The sequence below is a fragment of the Palaemon carinicauda genome, chromosome 23 (assembly GCF_036898095.1).
Source record: "Palaemon carinicauda isolate YSFRI2023 chromosome 23, ASM3689809v2, whole genome shotgun sequence".
In the NCBI taxonomy this organism is placed as follows: Eukaryota; Metazoa; Arthropoda; class Malacostraca; order Decapoda; family Palaemonidae; genus Palaemon; species Palaemon carinicauda.
In genome coordinates, this window is record NC_090747.1 from 98,151,838 (window position 1) to 98,165,257 (window position 13,420).

Genomic DNA, 13,420 nt, shown 5'->3' on the forward strand with positions numbered 1-13,420 from the left:
GACATAATACTCACTCCTCTAGAGCCCTGTGTTACCTCTGTGCAACCAACTGAGGGCATCATTGATGATATTCCCTCCTCCCAGACAGTGAGTCTCTCTCTCTCTCTTTCTTCTGGCAGCACAACTAACCATTTATCTTCCTTATCCTCCTCTTTCACAGGCCCAGGCTAGCACCAAGTAGAATTGTCTCTTGCTTTGTGTGCCCAAGGGCAGCACAGCCTAGCCATCCATCAGTAATGATCCTTCCGCATGTTCACCTACAGAAACCTTGGTACGATTTATTTCCGCTAAATTATCAAGTTAGGACATTTATCAGGCTGTGCAGGCAAGTGCACAAGCCAGATTCCATTACCAAGAATCAACACACCCTTGACCAGCCCTCAACCTCAAAGGCAGACACTGGGCCCATCCTAAAAAAAAAGGTCACGGAATCATTGCTGTCTTCCCTTCCGCAACTGCATCCCTTCCAGATCATTCCACTCAAAATCGATCACTATCTGTTTCGGCGTCGAAGGCAGTTAGTCTTTCTTCCGCTACTTCTGTTTGGTGTATGGGCAAAATAATAACCATGTAAAATACAATAATACAGGTACATGTACTTGACAAGATGTACGGTGTAGAAATACTTCACAATATATTCATTAGTACATAATACCTGTAGATACAATTATATGTAAACATAGTATGTACAATACTGAACATACTACAGTATTACACAACCCATTCAGTTAACTATCTGTGTATTTGGAAAAAAAAGTTTATTATTACATAACTCACCCTACAAGTCAGTTTCATCATCAGCCTCCTCCTCTTCCTCACTTTAATAATTTGACAAAGTCCTCCATTTTCTCCCCAGTTGTCTGCTAGTCATGGCCATCAAAACAACTAGGAAGACTTTCTCGGCCTATTCCATAAAGCCTTTGACTTTCACTTTCCTCATTAAAGTCACAATCTTGACAGAGTATGAAAGCATCATCAGGAGTAAAGCTGGTCAAGTCCTTTCCACACCAAGGCCACAGAAGTTTCCAGCAACCACTCATGGTCTTGGGCCTGATGACAACCAAAGATACCTTGAAAACCCAAAGATACCTTGACAACAGTTCAAGTCTTCAATCCAAATTCTTCCTAAGAATGGCTAAGTTCAGGTCAGGGTAGTCCTTCACGGCTGCTTGAAGTCGCGCCAACACTCGTTCGCTATAGTGGGCCTTGAAATTCTTAATTACCCTTTGGTCCATAGGTTGCATGAGGGCAGTGTTGCTCAGAGGAAAGATTACCACTTGCACATTGGGATTAGGATTTCTTACTGCAACGGAGGATTGATGTCCAGGAGAACTGTCAGTGGTAAGACAGACCTATAACTTCAACCCTTTATTCAGCAGATGGTCTTCAACCTCTGGCAAGAATCAGTACTGAAACAAGGTCAAGAAAATCCTCGCATGACGTTCATGCTTTCTTCTTGTGCATCCAGTGAATGTGAAGCAAATCAGTGTTGCAGCGTTTAAAAGCAAAGGGCATTACTGACATATACGATAAGTTATCCTCCAGCATTTCAGCAAAAAAAATCAACATGCACATGGGGAAGACAGAAAAAGACAATTATTATAATGGGGTTTTGTATATTGTAATGTACTTGGTATCTATTACTTGCGCATCCAGTAAACTAGCAGCAAATTAGGGTTTCAGCATTCAGGTGCAAAGGGCATTGGTGACTTATAAAGCTGGGTTTATGTCCTGCAGCATTTCTGTAAAAAGAAAAAATCAACATGCACATAGGGAAGACAGAAAAAGGGATTTTGCAAAGGGGTATGGTTAGGACCGCTGTGACGGCACACCCCTCTTGCGTATATCGACGAAGGAATATTCTAAATGGAAAAAGACCTTTAAATAGTGGTTTTCACACGCCCTTTCTTTATACACGACGCCCTTAGGGGTGCTCACGCGAGGGTAGTAACCTCTGCATTCCATGCTTTAACTTTCTCTGTTATATTTGGAAGTTATCTATATCAGAAAAGTGATAAGGACCTTTTCACCGGCGAACACAGGTCGACCCAGAAAGACAATTATTAAAATGTGGTTTTGTATATTGTAATGTACTTAGTATATTACTTTAAATTAAATATTTTTTTAACAAGAACAAAATTCTAACAGAATTGCATGCATTTACCTAAAAGTGGAGAAATTGCAAAAATATACACTTCCCATTCAGAGCATGCCCTTTTCCATCACCTTTGTTACAATTTTCAAAGTGTGTGGGGCATCTACTTAATCTTCCCTCCGTTTACAGGCATGGTATCTCATGGGACACAGGAATTTAACCTTGGACTTACCCCTGATATACGCATACTCAACTTGGTTGACATGGAAGCCTTCTCCACATCAGCATTGCACCACCAAGGCCTCTAATTTTCTTAACCTGATGAAACTCGCTGACCTTCGGATCAAGCTGGACATCTAAAGACCCAAAATCTCCACAAGACTGAGATCCATCAACTCTGACCCATCATCATCCTATGGCCATTATCCAGGCACAAGGAGAATTACGTTGCAAACTAGGCTTGCTCCAACATAGCTAACTTTTCTTTCTCTAACTCTTGGTGCACCGGAGGGCATCATTTGGGTCCATTCAGATGATGATACTCCTCTATAGCCCTGTGTTAGTTCTGTGTAACCAATCGAAGGCATCATTGATAATATTCCCTCCTCCTAAAGCCCTAAGTGTAGCGCCCCTCCCCCCCACCTCTCTCTCTCTCGCAGTGTTAAGTGTAAAGGGGGGGTCTCTCTCTCTCTCTCTTGCAGCGTTAAGTGTAAAGGGCATTGCTGACTTATAAAGCCAGGTTTAATAAGTTGTCCTAAAGAATTTCTGTAAAAAAATCAACATGCACATGGGAAAACAGAAAAAGGCACAATTATTACAAGGGGATTTTGTATATTGTATATTGTAATGTATCTAATCTTTATTACTCTAAATTAAATTTTTCTCAACAAGGGACAAAAAATTCTAAAAATTACATGCATTTAAGTAAATCAAGATTAATAAATAAAAAACATACCTTTTCCATTCAGTGCATGCCCTTTTCCCTTACCATTATTACAATCTTCACACTATGTGGGCACCTAGTCACACTTGTTCTCTCCATTTAGAGACCTGTGATCAAATCAGACACAGGAACTTAACCCTGAGCTTACGACACACACACACCCATGTTCCATTGATGTTGACATGGAACCCTTCTCCACATCAGCATTACACCATCAAGCACTCTAATCATTGGCTTTACCGGATAAAACTCACCTCTCTGGATCCCACCTATCCTGAGGGACACTTTCAAGGGAACCAACTACTGGATCGTTTGATTACTCTTTGCCACTATAACCCATTTTGACAATTTATTTGCATGTCATAACTGCTTCGGATCTCAGTTTTCTCTTGCTTCGTCCTCGCCAGACACACTTCATCTTTCGAATGCCAACTACTCTGCTCTCAGGTACTTTGCAGCGGACCACCATTAAAAGTCGATAAAATTTCTTTAAAAATATATGGGCTATGCATGACTTCCAGCACAGCCACTGACATGTCAGCGTGGTGGGCTCTCCCCAATGACCATTCTCCGTCCATCACTACAGGGACAGTAGTAATTGACATTGTCTCTGGCTAACATCTACACGCATGCAGCATGCCAGAATACACACAGCTAATTCCTTCTCCGGTAATGCAACCAACAGTGGCTTCAGAGCCTGCGAGATGTCACGCTGCCCCTTCACCAACCCAAAATTACAGGATACTCTCCCTATCTGGCAACTGGGCGTCAGGAGAAGAATCTCTCCAACCTCTACTTGTCAAGACTTGATCTCTCCATAAAACCAAGAGACACGCCACTGACGTACCGTCATCTTGCGGCTTGCATCCAACCACAAAGAAAGTTCCGAACAAGCCTCACTCCTTATCTCCCCCTTTTCTTTTTTTCTCGCTCTCAGTGCACCGAAGGGCATAATAATCCCTCCTCTAGAGCACTGTGTTACCTCTGTGCGTGCAACCGAGGGCATCATTGATGATATATATATTTTCTCTCTCTCTCTCTCTCTCTCCTGGCAGCACACCTAACCATTTATTTTCTTTCTCCTCCTCCTCCACAGGACTAGGCTAGCACCAACTAGAACTGTCTCTTGCTTTGTGTGCCCTAGCCATGCATCAGTAATGATCCTTCCCCATGTTCACCAACAGAAACCTTGTTACGATTTACTTCCTCTAAATTATCAAGTTAGGACATTTTTCAGGCTGTGCAGGCAAGTGGACAAGCCAGATTCCATTACCAGGAATCAGCACACACTTGACCAGCCCTCAACCTCAAAGGCAGACACTGGGCCCATCCTAAAAAAAGGTCACTGAATCAACACTATTCCATTCCGCAACTGCATCCCTTCCACCTCATTCCACTCAAAATCCATCACTCGCTGCTTCGGCGTTGAAGGCAGTTGGTCTTTCTTCCGCTACTTCTGTTTGTTGTGTGGGCAACATAATAACCATGTAAAATACAATAATACAGGTACGTGTACCTGACAAGATGTACCGTGTAGAAAAACTTCACATTGTATTTATTAGTACATAATACCTGTAGATACAATTATATTTAAACATAGTATGTACAATACTGCACATACTATTACACATCCCATTCAGTTAACTATCTATGAATTCAAAGAAAAAGTTTATTACATAACTCACCCTACAAGTCAGTTTCATCATCAGCCTCCTCCTCTCCCTCACTTTACTAAATTGACCAAGTCCTCCATTTTCTCCAAAGTATGCTCTAGTCATGGCCATCAAACAACTAAGGTGACTTTCTCGGCCTATTCCATAAAGCTTTTGACTTTCACTTTCCTCGTTAAAGTCACAATCTTGACAGTGTTAGAAAGCATCATCAGGAGTAATGCTGACCAAATCCTTTTCACACACTGGCCAGAGAAGTTTCCAGCAACCACTCATGGTCTTGGGCCTGACGACAACCAAGGATACCTTGACAACAGTTTAAGTCTTCAATCCAAATTCTTCCTCCATCCATCCATATACCAAGGCACTTCCCCCAATTTTGGGGGGTAGCCGACATCAACAAGAAACAAAACAAAAAAGGGGACCTCTACTCTCTACGTTCCTCCAGCCTAACCAGGGACTCAGCCGAGTTCAGCTGGTACTGCTAGGGTGCCACAGCCCAACCTCCCACATTTTCCACCACAGATGAAGCTTCATACTGCTGAGTCCCCTACTGCTCCTACCTCCGCGGTCATCTAAGGCACCGGAGGAAGCAGCAGGGCCTACCGGAACTGCGTCACAATCGCTCGCCATTCATTCCTATTTCTAGCACGCTCTCTTGCCTCTCTCACATCTATCCTCCTATCACCCAGAGCTTTCTTCACACCATCCATCCACCCAAACCTTGGCCTTCCTCTTGTACTTCTCCCATAAACTCTTGCATTCATCACCTTCTTTAGCAGACCGCCACTTTCCATTCCCTCAACATGGCCAAACCACCTCAACACATTCATATCCACTCTAGCCGCTAACTCATTTCTTACACCCGTTCTCGCCCTCACCACTTCGTTCCTAACCCTATCAACTCGAGATACACCAGCCATACCCCTTAGACACTTCATCTCAAAAACATTCAATTTCTGTCTCTCCATCACTTTCATTCCCCACAACTCCGATCCATACATCACAGTTGGTACAATCACCTTCTCATATAGAACTCTCTTTACATTCATGCCCAACCCTCTATTTTTTTCTACTCCCTTAACTGCCCCCAACACTTTGCAACCTTCATTGACTCTCTGACGTACATCTGCTTCCACTCCACCATTTGCTGCAACAACAGACCCCAAGTACTTAAACTGATCCACCTCCTCAAGTAACACTCCATTCAACATGACATTCAACCTTGCACCACCTTCCCTTCTCGTACATCTCATAACCTTACTCTTACCCACATTAACTCTCAACTTCCTTCTCTCACACACCCTTCCAAATTCTATCACTAGTCGGTCAAGCTTCTCTTCTGTGTCTGCTACCAGTACAGTATCATCCCCAAACAACAACTGATTTACCTCCCATTCATGGTCATTCTCGCCTACCAGTTCTAATCCTCGTCCAAGCACTCGAACATTCACCTCTCTCACCACTCCATCAACATACAAGTTAAACAACCACGGCGACATCACACATCCCCGTCTCAGCCCCACTCTCACCGGAAACCAATCGCTCACTTCATTTCCTATTCTAACACATGCTTTACTACCCTTGTAAAAACTTTTCACTGCTTGCAACAACCTTCCACCAACTCCATATAACCTCATCACATTCCACATTGCTTCCCTATCAACACTCTCATATACTTTCTCCAGATCCATAAACGCAACACACACCTCCTTACCTTTTGCTAAATATTTCTCGCATATCTGCCTAACTGTAAAAATCTGATTCATACAACCCCTACCTTTTCTAAAACCACCCTGTACTTCCAAGATTGCATTCTCTGTTTTATTCTTAATCCTATTAATCAGTACTCTACCATACACTTTTCCAACTACACTCAACAAACTAATACCACCTTGAATTACAACAATTATGCACATCTCCCTTACCCTTATATAGTGGAACAATACATGCAGAGACCCAATCTACTGGTACCATTGTCAACACAAAACACACATTAAACAATCTCACCAAACATTCAAGTACAGTCACACCCTATGAATGGCTAAGTTCAGGTCAGGGTAGTCTTTCACTGCTGCTTGAAGTTGCGCCAACACTCGTTCGCTATAGTGGGCCTTGAAATTCCCAATCACCCTTTGGTCCATAGGTTGCATGAGAGCAGTGTTGCTCAGAGGAAAGATTACCACTTGCACATTGGGATTAGGATTTGTTACTGCAACGTAGGATTGATGTCCAGGAGAACTGTCAGTGGTAAGTAGGACCTATAACTTCAACCCTTTATTCAGCAAGTGGTGTTCAACCTCTGGCAAGAATCAGTACTGAAACAAGGCAAGAAAATCCTCGCATGACGTCCATGCTTTCTTCTTGTGCATCGAGTAAATGTGCAGCAAATTAGTGTCGCAGCGTTTAAGCGCAAAGGGCACTGCTAACATATGCGATAAGTTGTCCTCCAGCATTTCTGCAAAAAAAAAATCAACATGCACATGGGGAAGAAAGAAAAAGACAATTAATAGAAAGGGGTTTTGTATATTGTAATGTACTTGGTATCTATTACTTGCGCATCCAGTAAGCTAGCAGCAAATTAGTGTTTCAGCGTTCAAGTGCAAAGGGCATTGCTGACTTCTAAGCTGGGTTTATGTCCTGCAGCATTTCTGTAAAAAGAAAAAATCAACATGCACATGGGGAAGACAGAAAAAGGGATTTTGCAAAGGGGTATGGTTAGGACCGCTGTGACGGCACACCCCTCTTGTGTATATTGACGAAGGAATATTCTAAATGGAAAACGACCTGTGAATATTGGTTTTCACATGCCCTTTCTCTATACACGACGCCCTTAGGGGTGCTCGCGCGAGGGTAGTAACCTCTGCATTCCATGCTTTAACTTCCTCTGGTATATTTGGAAGCTATTTATATCAGAAAAGTGACAAGGACCTTTTCACCGGCGAACACAGGTCGACCCAGAAAGACAATTATTAAAATGTGGTTTTGTATATTGTAATGTACTTAGTATATTACTTTAAATTAAATATTTTTTCAACAAGAACAATATTCTAACAAAATTACATACATTTACCTAAAATTGGAGAAATTGCGAAAAATATACACTTCCCATTCAGAGCATGCCCTTTTCTATTACCTTTGTTACAATCTTCAAAGTGTGGGGGGCATCTACTCAATCTTCCCTCCGTTTAGGGGCCTGGGATCACATGGGACACAGGAACTTAACCTTGGACTTACCCCTGATATATGCATACTCAACTTGTGTTGAAAAGAACCCTTCTCCACATCAGCATTGCACCACCAAGGCCTCTAATCATTTTCTTTACTTGATGAAACTCACCTCTCCAGAGTTTACCTATCCTGAGGGAAACTTTCGAGGGAACCAGCTACTAGATGGTTCCATTACTCTTCCGCCCCTCTAACCTGTTCTGACAATCTATTTGCAAGTCAAATGCTTCGGATCCCACAAAGTTTCCTCTGGCTTTATCCTTGCTAGGCATACTTCACCATCTTTCGGATCCCAATGTCTGCACTCTCAGCTACTTGGCGGTGGACAATGAGCGATCCACCAGAGGTTGTTTAAATTGGGAAAATTAAAATATTAGCCAAGTGTGGCTTCAATCACAGCAAACCCCCCCCCCCCCCCCCCCCCCCCCCCGGCCATTCTTCTCTCCAACCATCAATACCCACAGTAGTAATCGACGTCTAAGGCCAGCATCTACACGCCTTCAGCATACCAGACTGCGTCGCCGCTACTTCCCTACCTCTGGCGATACAACCAACACTAATTTCAAAAGCCTTAGAGACGTCACACTGCCCCTTCAAACAAAAATTACAGACTACTCTCCCTATCAAAGGGGCCCAGTCCATCAACTGAGCCCCAGGAGAAGACACTTGCCAACCTTCAGATCAAGCAAGATGTGTTGATGAAGCCAGATATGTTAAGAACCGACATCTTCAAGATGACGAGAGACAAGCAAACTCCAACCAACCGTCGTCCTGCGGCTCACATCCAAGCAAGAGGAGAATTACGTAGCAAACTAGGCTTACTTCAACATAACTACCTCTTCTCTCTCTCTCTCACTCTTGGTGCACCAGAGGGTATCATCTAGGTCCACTGATGATAATGATACTCCCTCCTCTAGAGCCCCATGTTACCTCTGTGCAACTAACCGAGGGCATCATTGATAATATTCCCTCCTCCCAGAGGCCAAAGAGTCAGTCAGAGAGTCAGCCAGTCAGTCAGTCACACACAGTCTCTCTCTGTCTCTGCAGGGATCACATGAAACTATTTACCTTCCTCCTCCTCCCTACCTTTCTTCCTCCTCATCGCATGACTAGAGTCAAGTACAGCTCTGTCTGTACAAGGGCAGCGCAGGCAAGATATTCATCAGTGATAATCCTTCTGCAGGCTCACCTACAGAAAACTTAAGGTTTACTCCATCTAAATCATCAACTTTAGACATTTTTCCAGCCTGTCCAAATGAGTGTACAAGCCAGATCCAATTGCCAGGAATTGTCACCCACTTGACCACCCCTACCCCTCAAAAGAAGACACCGGGCCCATCCTAATAAGGGCACGGATTCATTACCCTATTCCATTCCGCAACAGCATCCCTTCCAGTTCATTTCACTCAAAATCTATCCATCGCTCCTGCGGTATCACAACTACTGTTTGGTATGTGGGCAACATAACTTAGAATACACTAGTACAGGTTAATGTATGACGTGTCGAAAATTAAAAAAATATATTAATTAGTATATAATAACAATGGGTATGAATATATGTTAACATAGTATGTACAATACTGAACATACTATTACTCGACTAAAAAAAGTTTAAATATTACATAACTTGCCCTCCATATAAAGTTCATTGGCTGCCGCCTCTTCCCCACTTGCTTAACAGACAAAATCAGCCACTTACTCCTTAGTCTGATCCTAGTCATGGCCATCAAACAACTAAGCAGTCGTATTCAGCCTACTTCATGAAGTCTTCACCTTCCACTTTCCTCGTTAAAGTCACAATCTTAACAGTGTTTGAAAGCATCATCAGGAGTAAAGCTGGCCAAGTCCTTCCCACACCCTTGCTGCAGAAATTTCCAGCAACCACTCATGGTCTTGGGACTGACGACTACAAAACATTCATTGACAACAGTCAAAGTCTTCGAACTCGACTCCCTCCTAATAGCGACCCAAGTTCAGGTCAGGGTAGTCATTCACAGCTTCTTGAAGTCTCGTCATCACTCGTCCGCTGTAGTGGGCCTTGAAATTCTTAAATCACCCTCTGGTCCATAGGTTGCATGGGGGCATTGGTGCTTACTTGGAGGAAAGAACACCACTTGCACATTAAGATTTGTTACGGCAACGGAGAATGGATGTCTACGAGAACTATCAGTGGTAAGTAGGCCCTTGACCTCCAATTCTTTATGCAGCAGGTAGCTCTCAACCTCCAGCAAAAAACAGCATTGAAACCAGATCAAGATCTCCTCGCACGACATCCATGCTTTTTTCTTGCGCATTCAGGAAAAGTCCACCAAATTTGTGTTCCAGCGTTAAAGTGTAAAGGGCATTGCTGACTTATAAAGCCAGGTTTAGTAAGTTCCTGAAGCATTTCTGCAAAAATAAATCAACACGCACATGGGAAAACAGAAAAAGGCACAATCATTAGAAGGGGGTTTTATATATTGTAATGAATGTAGTATTTATTACTCTAAATTAAATTTGTTTTCAACAAGCAACAAAAAATTCTAAAAATTGCATGCATTTAAATAAAATCTGAGAAATAAAAAATATACCTTTTCCATTTAGTGCATGCCCTTTTCCCTACCTTTGTTACAATCTTCACACTGTGTGGGGCACCTACTCACTGCTGTTCTCTCCATTTAGAGACCTGTGATCAAATGGGACACAGCAACTTAACCCTGAGGTTACAACACACACAGCCATGTTCCATTAATGTTGATATGGAGCCCTTCTCCACATCAGCATTGCACCATCAAGCACTCTAATCATTTGCTTTACCGGATAAAACTCACCTCTCTGGATCCCACCTATCCTGAGGGAAACTTTCAAGGGAACCAGCTACAAGATGGTTCCATTACTCTTTGCCGCCATAACCCATTCTGACAATTTATTTGCATGTCTCAACTGCTTTGGATCTCAGTTTCCTCTTGCTTCGTCCTCTCCAGACACTTACTCTTTCGAATGCCAACTACTCTGCTCTCAGGTACTTTGCAGCGGACCACCATTAGAAGTCGATAAAATTTTTTCAAAAATATATGGGCTATGCATGACTTCCATCACAGCCAGGGACATGTCAGTGTGGTGGGCTCTCCCCAATGACCATTCTTCTCTCCGACCATCACTACAGGGACAGTAGTAATTGACATCGCCTCAGGCAAACATCTACCCACCTGCAGCATGCGCACCAGCTAATTCTTTCTCCGGCAATGCAACCAACAGTGGCTTCAGAGCTAGGAGATGTTGCACTACCCCTTCACCAACCCAAAATTACAGGATACTCTCCCTTTCTGGCAACTGAGCGCCAGAAGACAAGCTCTCCAAGCTCTACTTGTCAAGACCTGACATCTCCATAAAACCACGAGACATGCCACTAACATACCGTCATCTTGCGGCTTGCATCCAACCACAAAGAGAAATAAGTTGCAAACAAGCCTCCCTCCATATTTCCCCCTTTCTTTTTCTCTCGCTCTCAGTGCACCGAAGGACATAATACTCACTCCTCTAGAGCCCTGTATTACCTCTGTGCAACCAACTGAGGGCATCATTGATGATATTCCCTCCTCCCAGACAGAGTGAGTCTCTCTCTCTCTCTCTTTCTTCTGGCAGCACAACTAACCATTTATCTTCCTTATCCTCCTCTTTCACAGGCCCAGGCTAGCACCAAGTAGAATTGTCTCTTGCTTTGTGTGCCCAAGGGCAGCACAGCCTAGCCATCCATCAGTAATGATCCTTCCACATGTTCACCTACAGAGACCTTGTTACGATTTACTTCCTCTAAATTATGAAGTTAGGACATTTATTAGGCTGTGCAGGCAAGTGGACAAGCCACATTCCATTACCAGGAATCAGCACACACTTAACCAGCCCTCAACCTCAAAGGCAGACACTGGGCCCATCCTAAAAAAAGGTCACGGAATCATTGCTATATTCTCTTCCGCAACTGCATCCCTTACGGCTCATAACACTCAAAATCGATCACTCGCTGCTTCGGCGTCGAAGGCAGTGTCTTTCTTCCGCTCCTTCTGTTTGGTGTGTGGGCAACATAATAACCATGTAAAATATAATAATACAGGTACATGTACTTGACAAGATGTACCTTGTAGAATACTTCACAATATATTAATTAGTACATAATACCTGTAGATACAATTATATGTCAACATAGTATGTACAATACTGAACATACTATTACACAACCCATTCAGTTAACTATCTGTATTTAAAAAAAAAAAAAAGTATTATTACATAACTCAACCTCCAAATCAAATAAACTCACCCTCCAAGTCAGTTTCATCATCAGCCTCCTCTTCTTCCTCACTGTACTAAATTGACCAAGTCCTCCATTTTCTCCTCAATCGTCTGCTAGTCATGGCCATCAAAACAACTAAGATGACTTTCTCAGCCTATTCCATAAAGCCATTGAATTTCACTTTCCTTGTTAAAGTCACACTCTTGACTGTGTTTGAAAGCATCATCAGGAGTAAAGCTGGCCAAGTCCTTTCCACCCTGGCCACAGAAGTTTCCAGCAACCACTCATGGTCCTGGGCATGACGACAACCAAAGACACCTTGACAACAGTAAAAGTCTTCAATCCAAATTCTTCCTAAGAATGGCTAAGTTCAGGTCAGGGTAGTCTTTCACGGCTGCTTGAGGTTGCGCCAACACTTGTACAGATATAGTGGGCCTTGAAATTCTTAAATCACCCTCCGGTCCATAGGTTGCATGGGGGCATTGGTGCTTACTTGGAGGGAAGAACATCACTTGAACATTAGGATTTGTTACGGCAATGGAGAATAGATGTCTCGGAGAACTGTCAGCAGTAAGTAGGACCTAGAACTCCAACTCTTTATTCAGCAGGTAGCCCTCAACTTCCAGCAAATAAACCGCATTGAAACCAGATTAAGAAGACCTCGCACGACATCCATGCTTTTTTCTTGCGCATTCAGTAAACGTGCACCAACTTTGTGTGGCAGCGTCAGTGTAACGGGCATTCCCGAGTTATAAAGCCAGGTTTAATAAGTTGTCCTAAAGAATTTCTGCAAAAAAAATCAACATGCACATGGGAAAACAGAAAAAGGCATAATTATTAGAAGGGGGTTTTGTATATTGTAATGAATGTAGTATTTATTACTCTAAATTAAAGTATTAATTACTCTAAATTAGATTTTTTTTCAACAAGCGACAAAAAAATTCTAAAAATTACATGCATTTAAATAAAATCAGAGAAATAAAAAATATACCTTTTCCATTTAGTGCATGCCCTTTTCCCTTACCTTTGTTACAATCTTCACACTATGTGGGGCACTTACTCACTGCTGTTCACTCCATTTAGAGACCTGTGATCAAATGGGACACAGGAACTTAACCCTGAGCTTACGACACACACACCCATGTTCCATTGATGTTGACATGGAACCCTTCTCCACATCAGCATTGCACCATCAAGCACTCTAATCATTTGCTTTA